General features: G+C 31.1%; 1 protein-coding gene across 1 annotated transcript in view; it reads left to right on the top strand.

The window, feature by feature from the left end:
* Positions 1 to 8,930: 8,930 nt before the first annotated feature.
* Positions 8,931 to 11,269, top strand: part of LOC108554516 (carboxypeptidase M) — a 14,525-nt gene continuing 12,186 nt past the window's right edge. The window contains exon 1 of the mRNA XM_017909824.1: positions 8,931 to 9,310. The gene's annotated coding sequence lies outside the window, so the exon portion shown is untranslated. The remainder of the gene's footprint in view (positions 9,311 to 11,269) is intronic.

The following is an 11,269-nucleotide window of genomic DNA, read 5'->3' on the forward strand; positions in this document are numbered from 1 at the left end:
TGTGAGCTCAACGAGTATTCCCAATAATTTTTATAAGCTTTTAATGGGACTGGTTTTCATAAGTATCATTAAACTGCTAAGATTCGAAATTAGACATGTTACCAGTCTACAGGAAATTTCATCCGTTACAGCTTCATGAATCTTCATATAGTAAAAATTATCACGCACTTGATTTCTTCAATTTCTCATTTTTCTGAATATTAGTTAGTTTGAATTGGAATATTTAAAATTATTATACTTGTCGCGAGATACATTTTGTTAGGTTCATTTGTATCGATGTTAGGCTGATAGGGAATGAATGAAATGATTGAAATAGGGATTGCTATGATGTTTGTTAATTAGTTTTAATTATACTTATGTTAGAAAAAGGTCTCGACTTATCTAGAAATTTTTCGATTAATGATTTTTTCATTTTCAAAAGTAACAATAATATTTCGTTGTGTTATAGAACGTTACATATGCTGTTTTCTATTTACTTGAACCCACAACTCTATATATTATCGTATTTTTAAATGTTTATAATCACTTTTTAGATACGAAGATTATTATAAGAGATATGATAATCGATGTTTGAAAAAAGATTATTAAAAAGAAATGTAATTGTTATTGTTACTTATATTTTATTCGTATCGTCATATATATTATTATTACTTATAAAAAATGGAATTATATGAATGTAATTATTAGGTTGGCCACTGATTTTTCTAATCGATTAATTCCTTGTAAGTATTTCCGTTATATCCTGAAGATATTCTGTGTTGTAGATTTTCTTTTCTTTCACTTTTTGTAATTTTATTAGAACTTTTTACAGAATGCACAAACCTACGACACTATGCATGTTTCGATAATTATAAAAGTGGTCTGACAATAAGTCACAAATAAAAGAAGTGAATTCCCTATTTCTTCATATTACACCCATTTACTTCACGACGAACTAAAATCGTTTTTCCAAAATATCAAAAGATAAAATCATTGATCAAATTTAATTTCACATTTAATGTTTTGATTTCGCCGAGTTAAAAATTACTTAGATTTCGAGAAATGAGACGCGTACATGACTGAAACCACTTTTATAATTACCAACACGTGTAATCTTACATAAACACCAATTATTCTTCTATTTCTTTCTCAGTCAACCTAATCCAATCCAAAATTGCTTAGTCTCCTTTGAAAATATCATTTGCACAATGATCTGTCTCGAAATTAACGAAACATAATTCACCACTTTCACCGTTTCACCAAATATTCCAGTCAATATCTACTGTTCGAACTTTAGGACAATGTGTAGCTCTCTTCTGCTACATCGACACACGATCTACGAAGAAAGGTATGAGTTTACTACTCCTTTCAAAGACATCATGCTAAAAACCGTACGGATCAGCCCGAAACGCGTTATATAGAGAAAATAGTCCTTTCACCAAAGTATTGGCTAAGAGTACCTGCTCAAGGTTTCAAACTTGCTTAAATGGTGAAGAATCGGTATGCAGACCAAACATTGTGTAACGTATGTAGCAGTGGTCACTTGTACTTACATTCGAGTAGTTATTGTGAAACATCATAATCAATTTTGACACGTGTAAATACGATATTACAAGAAATATTCTTGACTCTGTGCTTTACAAGGTAATTTACACTGAAACTGAAGAGACAGTTCTAACAGTGGGTTTCAGACATTTTGCTTTTCCAATTTGGTGAAGATGAATAGGGCTTGTGTTGAAATTGCTGACTTTTGCCGAGTAGTGTTTGTAGGAAGTGCAACTATTGATACGCGACAAAATGGCGGCACGCCCTACGGCCAGTGTCTCTCGACTAACTTCAGAGAGGTCTTTTTCGGGAAAAATTATCGTGAAATATAAAAATATTAATTTTATTTTTATGTTAGTTTTATATTGTCTTCAACATAATAATATTAATTAAGAAGAATGATATAAAATATTATTAAATATAAATGTGGCACAATAATCAAGTGACACTAAAATTTAGAAAGTGTAGGAAATGCTGTTAATGGCTTTGGCTAATGAATGACTCGCATCAAATTGACATTTGCAAGAATAAGTTAGTGTTATACAATGCTGTTAACAAAAATGTTTGAAAAAATTTCTATCTTTGCAATGTTTTGATGAAGATAGTAAAAATCGAAATTTTTTATTCATTTATCTTTTAAAAACCAAATTCGAATTCAGCTCGCGAATATATCTGTATTATATTATTTTATCACTCGTTTTTTCGCGTACGCGGATAAAATTCGTGAAAGAAAATATAATTGTTGTTAGTCTTTTCTTATATTATTGATTATTACATTATTAAAGGAAAGACATTTTATATAAAATCTCGTAACTGAATACATTACAATAGTCTGAAGACATACTGAAAATCTAGACTGCTATCATTTTGTTGCATACTTACTGTGATAGTATTCAAAATTCTCGCGTTTCAAATTTTGAGAAATGGAATATATACCGTGGATTCGAAAATTTGGAAACAATGATCTAAGGTGAAATGTAAGTGTCGAATTAAAGATTATTAAAGACGTGTGGTTATAACGTTTAAAAATAGAAAAATAACGTGTTTTATGATATTACATTAACGTTATTATGGAATATATTTTACCATATAATATAATAATTACGAATTTTTATAATTTTCTAACTGAGATTGATAATATTCAGTTAATCTTTTCAATATTTTAATTATTAAGTATTTAAGATGTAGTAATTATAATAAATAACTTTTTAATCGAATTAAATTTTTAATTAAATACAGCATTACTGAACAGTAATATAATAAATAGGATAACTGATATTTCATTGTAGCTTTTGCAGAGTTCGGTCAATCCGTTGTATTTATGAATCAGGGATATATTATATGATACTTATATTTATAAACTATATGTAATAATTTATGAATTTAATTATTATATAAAATATCCTTGATATATAACAGTATCAACAGAATAATTGTTCTAATTATTAATAATTGTTGTAATAATTAGTAATTAGTGACATTTGTTGTAATAATTAATTCGCGATAAAGTGTTGCCAACGAAAGAAAAAAGACAACGTGGCAGCTGACAGTTCAGGGTTTTTAAAAATGAAGCGCTATAGGAAAAACGTGATTTCATTCTTGAGCAATATTTTCAATTTTTAATTAAAAATTTGTTTTCTACCAAAATTACTTCTCGCGTGAATTTTCGGACACCTAATATATAGGATTATTTAAAAAGAAAAGAAATTTTATTTTCATACTCACGTTAAATTAACATATGAATTTGTACTTACTCGATTATTATACCCAGTATCATGCAAATTAAATTCAACTATTTTTAATAATCAATAAATAATCAAACTTGCCAACAAGTTAATTTAATATTACTATATACTTAATGAACAAAATTACTATGTTATTACCCAAGGAGATACTTAACCATTCAAAGACCACACTAGTTAACTGTGCTGTTACAATGTCACGTTTTATCATTTGTTGGAGTTTATAATTACACGTGTTATCTCGTTGTGACAGATAAATCTCTAGAAATATGTCATTTCTCTTTCAAGACGTTGGACACTGATTGTTACCTTACCAGCATTCTAATGAAATTCAAAAAGGTATAAAAAGTATAATTAGTTTGTTTGTTCGGTTACTTCCACTTCTGAAGGACACATACCTTTACAGCTAGCAAAGAAAATATATTTATTTTTATAATAATACATCATCTTTAAAATAATTTATTTGAGAAACACGTTAATTTTTAAAAAGACGTTCAATGTTTAATAAATTATTCAAGATCTAATATTTAATAAACAATATTAACATTTAACATTTAATAAAGAAAATATTTATGTTTAATTTAGTAAACATAGGGTGTTTCCCTTAATTTGAAAAATTGAGATATCTCGTGAAAGACGAAGTCTACCAAAAAAAAGTTTTCACAAAAATTTCTTGGTATAGAAGGAGATATAAAGTGGTACTAATATATGTGGATGAAGAAGTAGAGGAAGTTTCAAAATCAAGTTTATTTTTTGAAATCGATTCAGTGGATTAATATTTTTTAATTTGTCATATGGTAGCATTTGCTGAAATAAATGCATAAATTTTTCGTAACTTTCCTTTTACTTTTCTTATTTTATATTGTATAACATTTTATATCGCAAAAAAAATAACTTATAACGAGAATTACAAATTTTATGCTGGATTAAAATGTAAAGGGAAGCAAAATTGAATTGATTATTTAAAATAGGGGAAAGTGCATGTAAATCTTAATTGACTTACAGTAAACACATTTAAGTTTTTTATACTATTTAATAAATTTCTTTATCTATTGATTAAGAATTTAAAAATTTTATATATTTTTGAGATTGGAGAACATTTTTATTTCAAAATTTTTGCTGAAATTGCCATCTTAATAATGTGTAAATCTCAATCTAAAGCACACATTTCAGTACATATAATGTAACGTTACTAATTATAAAATTATATATCAGTAATTAGATCAAACAGTAGGTATAACTAATTGCATTAGCATAAAAGAAATCACCTGATCGCGATCTTCTAGAGAAACATACATATTTAACGTTATAAGTTAATTTTCATTCGATATTTTATTTAATTTGACAACCATAATTTCAATTTGAAACTTGGATAGTATATCATAAAAATGATAGAAATCACTATTAAATATTTATATTTTAATAAGTGTGTTTCTATAAAATAATAAACATAAAATTTATATTTGTATTATTTATAGTAATATAATATGTTAATAATATAAATATAAATATTATTATTTTCCAAAAATGCAAATCTTTGTACCCCATATACATACATTTAATACATACGTCCATGCACCCACGATCTCATTTTCCATTCACTCCGAATCTTCCATTCATAATGAATCTTCACAGCCTCGATAGAAGCATCACTATAACAATCACTATAAACAACTGCCATTACGATTCCTATTCCTACCCCAAAAATAAAACTTCTTATTCAACTCCGTTCAATAATCGCTCACGAGCATAACTTTACAGGCGTTCCTCCAATTCCGACCATTTCTATGCACCCATTTCCCCCAAGTTTTCCCCTAGGAAACCAGATCTTTAATAACCGAACACTGGTTACGCTCTGAAATCGTAGTTGATTAAGTAAAATATGCGGGACTTTAAGTATATTAAAATCAGAAGCTGAAAATATCCACTGACCTTTAAGAATGAGGTCCCGTGGTCATCTCAAGGTAGATCATCGACCGTGAGAAGTTCTCCAGCCTCCCCACTCCTGCCCCCTGCCGTCACCCCCATTTTCCCCCACCTCGGCGCCCAAAGCCTAGTATCATACACCGCTGTGACACACTTCTGACTGGAATTTTTTTCAAACGTGTTCCATACTTCAGGGTTCAACGATCCATCCAAGAGTATGATCTGTTACTCCGTAAGCACTGCTAGTAGGACACTGGTCTCGATAGCTCTTGAAACGTGTACAAGGGCTGCTTCGAAAGTAACGCTGCTCTTCCTACTGGCCCGCCAATTTTTAGATTAACACTCGCTGTTAATGACACGATTCAATGAAAACTTTGTATACTGTGCGTATGCTGTATAGTATGTTCACTTTATCCGTACGTGGTCATTGTCAATGTTGGCTCACTGCTGTTGAGTGACGAATACGATACTTATAGGGTTATGTAGCAGCATTTTGTATAGCTGAATTGCATACTGTATTTTATATAGGTATATTTGATTTTTATTTAGGCATGTAATTAAATATTTCAAGAGTTGTTGATTAGAGTGGGAAGGAAAAGAAATGGGACTACGGATTTTGGACATTTTGGATAACTTTCACTGGTTGTGTTCACGTAAAGATGTTAATTTGATGATCATTCCACTTGTCACATTTCACTTTTCACGAATTTACGTGCAAGTAAAATTGAATACGAATGATCAAAGGTAAAATCGAATATCATGTATGTTATGAAAAAATATATATAAGTGGAGATACTTGATGATAAAGATTGTTTCTTTTGAAAATTGGAAATTTATTTTTATGCATTGTAGAGTACATTATATTGGAATTTTGATATAAACGTTATTGATAATATTGGGAATACGCAGACTGTTTTAATTAAACATAGAAAATTAATTTTATTTTTATTTTTATAATTATGAGAGATGAAATTATTTTTATCATTCTTTAATAAGATCAAATTTTCTCAATCTATAGTTTCTGACATCTATATGACGTATCTATATGTACGAACTTCTTTTTCTTTACAGATTACAAATATAATGTCAGTGAAATGTTAATGTTTATTTAAATGTTATGGTGGATATACTAATATACTACTGATAGTTCAAAATTTTATTGAAACTAAAAGATATTTGAATTATATTTTAATGTGTCTAAGTAAATAATAATATATTATATAATACGTTTAAATAAACAAAATTAAAATAATTTTAATATAATTCAGTTATTTAATTATATGAAATATATACAGATACTGTATACTTTACGTATTTTAAATATTTTAAAAATATATTTTATAGCATATCATAAATTAAACGTTGAAATATGTTAGAAAGCAGTCTAATAAATAAGCAGTCAATAAATCAGTCAAATTTATAACGTAAATTTAGGTTATAAATTTATAATAAATTTTGTGACGCAAAATTTGACTCGAATAATAAGATTATTAAGCAATAATTCGCGGTAGAATTAACACGAAGCAATAAAACCAAAAGTGTTTGCATGATACTCAATCATTGACTCGGATAAACTCATCTTTATTAACACTTCGATTTCACTGAACTTTCTATATTTACAATACGTGTCAAAAATGCTTTCGTTTGTGCGAAAATTCGAACGGAATATCGATTGTTTCGTTCCACTTACTTTCTCTCTCGTATTCGTACGTTATTTAAGGCAAACTTGCACGACCATTTCTCGTAAGTCGCGTTCTGTTTTCATATTTCGTAAAGTAGGTTTCTCATTTTACGCCGGATTTCCTCTTGCATATACGGCCACACGCGCGTAAAAAATTTTGAATTCAAGAATCTAAGATGTGAAATCGGATTTCGACGGAAGAAGTGCCTCCATTTACAGAAATGAACTAGCAACGCCTCAAAGATACGTTGTGCATGAGCAAAAATAAAACTGAACTACATAACCTTTTTTCCAACCCATAATAACCTACAGGAAGATAAGAAAATAAGTAAAAAGATAAAAAAGAGGGAGTTAAGAAAAGGGAAAAGGATATTGATACTACAACGAGATAGCAATTTTTGCGCGAAAGAATACAGGAGCAAAATTAAACTATATAACCTCTTTTCCAATCCGTAACAAAGACAAGAAAATAGAAAGGTACGGTACGACAAAATTAACGATAATAAGATATTAATTTTGCTAAGAGGAAATAAAAATATAATACCAAATTACATAACATCTCCTCTAATCCATGACAGCCTAACCGAAAACAAGATAGAAAAACCTAACCTCTTTTCCAACTCATAAGGATTTAAATAAAACGAATAGAAGCAATCAAAAATCAGAGAAATACAATTAACAGTAACAAAATTATCACTTTTCCACAAAGAAATAAAAAAACAAAGAAACTGCGCTATATAACCTCTCTTCCATTCTGTAACAATCCAGTCAGAAACAAGAAAGTATAAAAACAGGGATTAGAGACTGAAGAAGAAAATTAATAACAGGAAGACAATCATTTCACTCCCCAGAAATTAATCTCTCTTCTAAACTCATGAAAACTTAACCAAAATCAATAAAATGAATAAAAAAACAGAGATTAGAGGCCGAGGAAGAAAATTAATAACAGGAAGACAATCATTTCTCTCAGAAATAAAACAAGATCGAACCATATCACCTCCCTTCCAAGTCATAACCTAACCAAACCCAACGAAATAAATAAATATCTGATATTAGAGACCGAGGAATAAAATTAACGACATCAAGACAATGATTTCTCTGCTCAGAAATGAACCATATCACCTCTCTCCCAAGCCATAACCTAACCAAACTCAACGAAATAAACAAAAATCCAAAATTAAAGACCAAAGAAGAAAAATAATAACAGGGAGATAATCATTTCTCTACTCAGAAATAAACAAAAACAAGATGTAATCGTATCACCTCTCTTCCAAGCCATAACCTAACCAAAGCCACCGAAATAAATAAAAATCATAGATTAAAGACCAAGGAATAGAATTAACAAGACAATGACTTCTCTGCACAGAAATGAACGCAGCATTTAAACGAAAGTCTTCCTGTCACAAAATTGGGGACCAAGTGAATTGGCAGTATGAAAACAAACATGCTGAAAAACCGAATCGTTCAATCCCACCACAATCCATCGAAGCTATCCGGAGCTGTTCGAAACGGACGCACAGGTACGCGCGCGGCGCGACGCAGGAAGTAGAAGAAAGCGCGTGTGGCGCTGCTGGGAATGTAGGTGACTCGAACCGTTAAAAAGCGTGACCGGTGGAGCTTTCGTTAGACGTCAGAGCGCACGGATATGACACGCGATGAGCAACCGAATAGAGCGGAATTATTCCACATACCCAGCGATCGGTTTTCCGGAAAATTTTCGGAGCCAGGTAGAAGCGGGGGCCGGGGGCGAGGCCAGGTGCCGGCGTGGGTCGAGGGGGCGGAGGGGCAACGGAGAGGAAGAGAAAAGAAGAGAAGGGGCCAGAATGACACCGTTCGTGTGTTACTCATTGTTTTTCCGAAAGTGGTAGTAGTAGGGCGCAATGGTGTTAACCGCGTATTTACTAAACGACGAGGCTGTAGTGGTGGCTGTTCTAGAACGTCAGATGCTAGCGACGAAGGAAGTGGCTTTCATTAGTAGTGGTGGTGGTGGTAGCGAGCGCGCGGCACACTTCGCGCTTCTCTTTGTAAGTTCTCACAGTACCACGCACCTCGGGTTACTCTCGCAGGTGAAACAAACTGTTCCTGTTCCGCCGTTTCGGTCCCGTGTGTACCCCGTGCCCGCGGAATTATTTTCTCTTCTATGACTATTCGTGCAGACGTGCTGGATCCAGAATCCGATGTGTTCAACCGCGGCAGACGGCCTCGGCCTTGCTACTGTTACCAGTGTACTATGTCATTGAGAGGATCCGTCTGAACGAGCCAAGAATCAGATTTCTCTGCGCGACCTCCCAGTCGCCACGTGCTTCGCATCCTTTGCGTTTCTTTCCTTTTGTTTTTCTCTCCACACTTTTTCCTTTTTTCGCTCTGCACGCTGCGCGTGTGTGCATCGGATTGACACTCGACGTTCATCAGCGGGCCTGAATAATTAGCGGATCAGGTAATCCTTTTTTCCTCGTGTGTCTGTTGCTGTTTGCGTGAAAGTTGCGCGTCTTTGATCGATTAATTGGCAAGTAAATTGGGATCATGGGTTTGACTTTCGGTTTTTGGGATAACGCGCGTTTCCAGAGAATTTGCTCGGGAGAAAATCGGAAGTGCTCACTGGAGAGCGTTCCGTAGCAATCGGATTTTTAAAATATAAGAGAAAGTACACGGTCAAGTTGAAACGCGAGGACAACTCTGTAGAGTACTAATTTAATCTTCTGCTAGATTTTTCACAGTTTCTTCCTTTACTGGGGATTTATTTTAAATGGGTATTACAATTGATCAAATAAATACGCGATATATTCCGAATATAGAAGTCTCAGCAAGGTCGTTATTTGTATAGGATGTAAATATATTGCGACGTTTTGTTTGATAATATCGCGTAGCTAGGAACGAAGAGTTTGAATATATTTGAGTAAATTAAATGAATATATCCGTAATACGATAAATGTATTTACGTATGTCGGAATTAATTACAGTTCAATTGATATAATTGAGATTCGAATTAAACAATGAGAAAAATTGTTTAATTAAAGTGATTGAATTTTGCAGTCTGCAGAACTGCAGAAAAATTGTATTAAATAATATTTTGCTTTTTTTATATGTAAATTATAATATAATTAAAACATCGCAGAAACTGTGATTTCAGGTCATTGTTATAAAACAGACGATATTTTACATATAACACATTTTAAATATCAAAACAATATCGAAATATTGAAATATTTAAAAATTAGAATTATACCAAAATTCTGAAGCATTGAAATATTTATATATTTAAATATCGAAACTACATTAAAATGTTTAAATATTTATACTATATCGAAATACCGAAGTATATAAATATTAAAATTACATTGAAAATTGTAATATTCCAGTAAAATTAAAATTAAAATTAAAAAATAAAATTCTCCTATATTAAAAATATAAATTTTTAATAATTCAGTTTACTTAAAATATAATTAGTGAAATATCCGTCTCTCTTGCACCTCGGGGTATTTAAATCTCACCCTTTTTCTTCTCGTCAATACAGTTAACCTGTGTAGAGATTTTGTAGAAGTATTCTCTGATTGATCGACGACTAATTTCGTCCGAGTCCAATAATTGTAACCCAATTTTTTTTGGTGGAGCCTTATATTTTTAGACACTCGTCGACTCCATTTAATAACTAATTTTTATACTCCTGTCGACGCATATCGATCTTAGCGCAAAAATAATGACGGGAATAGGAAATAGCATACGAGATGGGAATGGCAGAAAATAGCGAACGAAAGTTAAATTCGCGTATACCAAATGCACGATATATAATGACGCATTGGAATATTTGATTCTTACTAGTTCGTTATAATTTACATAGAGGGATATCAAACCTTGATCTGATTTTATGCATCGTGCGAGCGTGAAATGATACCGTTTTACAGTCATTTTATCTATTATCTACTACTAAAGTGATAAAGCATAATTTTGCAAAAATTGTGCACGTGATTTACCATTAAGAGTATTACATAAATTCGCTTACTTCGTGTACCAGGCTAATCGAATAGTGTAATTTTATGAATAATATGTAACCCCGTACTTATTGCACTTAAGAGAAAGAAAGTACCTAGACGTTGCCCGAAAACGAATTGTCAACGAAAATTTTTAATATACGAATTCACGAGATAAATATTATTTTGCATTTACTCTTTAATATATACCAGACCAACGTGTACTGTTTATCTAAATAATAGCACATATGTAATTATTATATATACTAAATTAATTATATAATAATATATATACTAAAATTAAAAAATATTTGTATTAGTATAATTACAATTATATTATATAATTTATGGGATAAATATTCTTTAACATTTACTCTTTAATATTTACTAGAACTACCAATATGTAATCTGTACCTAAAAAATAGCAT

Source organism: Eufriesea mexicana, unplaced genomic scaffold, assembly GCF_001483705.2.
Source record: "Eufriesea mexicana isolate 0111107269 unplaced genomic scaffold, ASM148370v2 scaffold25266, whole genome shotgun sequence".
In the NCBI taxonomy this organism is placed as follows: domain Eukaryota; kingdom Metazoa; phylum Arthropoda; class Insecta; order Hymenoptera; family Apidae; genus Eufriesea; species Eufriesea mexicana.